We start from the raw sequence: 4,040 nt of genomic DNA, 5'->3' as shown, positions 1-4,040 counted from the left end.
TTCTTGGAGCATGCACACATGAAGAAATTCTTCAGTGTGTTGAGGAGGAGGGTATGATCTCAACACTGACAGCAGCTATGCAATTTCTGCTAGAGCATCTTCCTCTGGAGGGAACTGGGTGACATGTATGCTTGTGAGGAATTGGGTCCCTTTGCACCTCCCTCTCCCTTCTGAAGAAGGTCAGTGGTGGGGAAGTGGACACTATTATCCCATGTGCTCACTGGTGCCTTGCGTTCTTGGACTCTGAGTCCCATCCTGAGCTGAGTTCTTAGGCACTAATGCTGAATAACCTCGGTCACATCGTGAAAGTGCAGTGTGTGTGGTTCCTCACCTCCAAAATCATTCTCATATGCTGCCTTAAAGGCCGCTCCAGAAAGCTCATGGGGTTTAACGCATGACCTTACCCGGCTTTCCTCTCTCACCTCGGGGTGTTGGGTGTTTCAGAGCTGTAAAAATGCAACTCAGAGACAAGGCCAAAAGTCTGTTGCTGCACTGGATCTCATCCAAAGTGTCCAAGAGGTGCCATGTGTGGAGCACCAAGTGTTTCTTGTTCTGGTTTGGGAATTACGTGCTCTAGAGCTGTTCTGCAGTTGGGTTTGAGAGAGATGTAGGAGGGAAGGAGAGGGAAGTTCTGTTTGGAGTGGTGTACCACACCAAGGGGACTGCAGCTCAAAGCTGGAGGACAGCGTGTGACACCCTCGGTCTGGGTTGTACAGCAGCTTTCCCTTCTCTCTGGGACGTTATGCCTGTGGGCAGAAGGTGACTTGCACTTCCACACCCCAGGAGTTTGCTCTGGAGCTGGGATAGCCACTGTAAAGGAAATCTACAGTCTGTGTGTTTGTGAAAACTGTGGGTTGGGTTGCTTTCCGCAGCCTGTAGACAGCCTGGCATGGTAGTTGGATAGTGCTGGATTACCTCATTGTAATCCTGATGGGATGTTAAAAGTGACCTCAATAGCACTTCGGTGTTTGTTACTTTGCTGCCAGGTGATTTAGAAGAATCTCTCTTTTAGTTTGCTGTTTCCTTGACCCTAATAACTTCTGAGCCTTTCTCAAGTGTCAGCCAAAATCTCCAACGGCCTCTTCCATGCTCTGAAAGCTTCCAGCTCCTGCTGGAAGTTGTGTTTTCACATGGGGGGGGAAAAAAAAGCACATGGAAAAACTGAGAACAGAACTGTTAAATCCTATACAGCATTAACCATCAGGATTGTTCGCTGCACTATTGATTTCTCCATTTGATTGATTAAAGTTTTATTTTGTAATGTAAATTACTGACTCAGCCCTAGCCTGCTGTCTTTGTTGTGCACAGGGTGTGCAGTTGGGCTACCCCAGGATATATTGGATCAAGGATATGAGCTCCCACACACAAGTTAGCGCATTAAGTGTTTGCCAGACACTTCACGGTTCATATCAGACTGTGGCTTAAAACTCTTGTTTGCTGCTTCCCCTTGTTTTCAGGATGGATTTGAGCATTTTTGTTGTTTGGTTTTCCCACCCCCCAGCTGCTCACAAACAAATTCCAGCTGTTCAGGAGGAGGCCACTTCCGAATATAAGGTACCTGCAAAAATCAACGTGCTAATGCAGCTGCTGCTCCGAAAAGGAAAAGCAGAGACCAGCAGTTCCCTGTGTGCTCCCCCTTGCACGACCTGCACACAGGCTTTTCACGCTTGGCTCTGCAGCTAGGTCACCTCGGGCACCTGCGCGTTACTCGTGCTTGCGCCCGAGGGCTCACACGGAGAGATGCAAGGCTTTGACATGGGCTGCCACGCTGGGGTTTCCATGCACAGTGCCTTTCACTGGCTAGATGGCGATTCCACACACGTGCGCACAAAAATATAATTGGGATTACAGAGGATCAAAACCAGTCCGGGAGCCAAAAAGGTCAGACAGTTGGGGAAAAATAGGAGTGCGACACAAAGGAGGCATGGTTGCAGCATGTGCATGAGCTGTGTGATAATTAGTGTGCTGTATTTATTGCTCTTAAGTAGCATATCAAGCTCAAGGCTGTAGCCAGTACAGTACCACTGCTGCTTCCAGCATTGTATTCCAGAAATGAACTGGGGGAGAGAAGTTACTGCAAGAGTGACAAGAACTTTTGGGGAGTAATGGAGCCAAGTAACTGGGGTTGTCTAGGAAAGACAGGTTTGAAGAGTGGTTTGCAATGGGTAAACAAGAAGTGAAATTAAACTTTTTTTAACGCTCACCAGGACCGGGAAGAGAAGGAAGTTGAATCGTAGCAGGAGCAATGGAAGACGGACGTTAAGCATGTTTCACTAGGAACAGCGAGGTTCAAGCAGGGCTTGTGCTCTGCAAGTAAAGCCCGGCTTAGACAAACCTCTCTGGGGAGCGCTGTGGGTAGGGATGACCTCCTGTTGGAGCTGTGCTGCGGACATGGTGACGTTTGGCTGTCTCAGTGCTTGCAAATGAGTCCACTGCTTTGGCACCTTTTTAGGGTTCGGGTTAACCACCTCCTGGGGCGATAACCTCCGGGGGAGCGCTGAGGCAGGCGGTGGGGTGGTCCCGGGGGAGATGCAGCCGAGGAGAAGGGCAGGGAAGAGGCCGAGGTATGAGGGCGCAAGGCGGGGGGGAAGGAGCCGGTGCCCCCTCCCCAGCCGCAGCCCCCCCTCGCTCCTTCACTAGCCCCGCGGCCACCAAGCCCGGCCCGGCCGGGTCGGGTCCATCGCCCGCCCGCTGCCACCGACACGTGGGTGCCCGCACCCGTGGGCGCCATAACCCCGCGGCTCCGCCAGCCAGTCTAGAGAGCGATATTTAAATGAGTGCTCGGTGGCAGCCAATGAGAGGGGAAGGGGCGGGGCTCGCTCCCCGCGGTTCCCACGGCGAGCTTCATTGAGGGGGGAGCTCGGCGGGCGGCGAGGTGCTGGGAGCCTTGGGGAAGGTGAGGTACTGGGGGTACTGGGAGGCACTGGGAGCACTGAGCGTGGCTGGCTGGCTGCATGCGAGAGGCCTTGGGGATCACAGCATTATCCTGGTAGTAGGTCCCAAGGGATGTGGGGAGCGATGATTTGCCCATCAGGCAGTGGGGTGCCATGGGCTCCAGCCACAGGTGGCACTCCACGGGCAGGGGTGGGCAGTGATGTCGGGGTGTTTCGTGCTGCATCCCTGGCAGGTGAGTGGTTAGGGTCCTGTCCGGCATTTTGTGTGAACGAGTCAAGAAAACGCCCCAATGCAAGGAGGGAGGCTGCAAGGTTAGCAGTAGTGCAACTTGCTGTATTGCAAATGAGCGCACTGACAAACAAAAATTATAGCTTGGTTTTAGCATTGAAAATTGGCCCTGGTTGTTTTGGGGAGCAGCCATAGCCTTGATCAGCTGCTCTGACTCGTGTCTGTGCTTAGGGGAGCAGTGGCATGTTCACATCAGGGATGCTGGACTCATCCCACACTGATTTCCTGTACCTCTGTCGATGCCTCCTCCGGGCAAATTAAGCGGAGCCCTCCCAGCACAGATCACATCCTCAAATCCAAGGACTCACCCTCAAAGCCTGTGGGACAGAGGAGGTGATGGTGGGCAGGATGCTTGTGAAAAGCCAGGACAGAAGAGTGGAGGCCAGCTGTTGTGCTAGAAATGCTTGTTGCCCTTCACAGTTTTGCAATTGACTGTCCTATAGGTCTCAGAAATTTTAGTGGGATCAACAAGTTTAGGAAGAGTCTCAGTGGGTTTCTAAATTTCCTAAGCTGCTTATAGCTAGCCCTTTATGAGCAACATAGTCAAGAAGAAAGGTTTCCTTTTTGTGCCTTTTAAGAGAGCTTAAAGGGAGAAAACTTCCATCAAACAAAATAGCAGGACATGAGCATCACTCCCTCTATCCAGGGGGACTCCCAAATTGGGGGGTGTCAGCAGTCATTTGAGGGTGCAGTGCAGTGCCCTCTTCTAAAAGAGGTCCCTGCTGGAGCCTACCCTTTCATTAACTATAATTATATGGATCATACTGATCACCTTGCACCTGGATGCCCTTTGATTCCAATATTGCCAGCTGAGAGCAGCAAACTTCAGTCTGGGAATAACATTCCTGCTTCCACAG

This window comes from Haliaeetus albicilla, chromosome 19 (assembly GCF_947461875.1).
Source record: "Haliaeetus albicilla chromosome 19, bHalAlb1.1, whole genome shotgun sequence".
Lineage (NCBI taxonomy): Eukaryota > Metazoa > Chordata > Aves > Accipitriformes > Accipitridae > Haliaeetus > Haliaeetus albicilla.
This window is presented reverse-complemented; position numbering follows the sequence as displayed.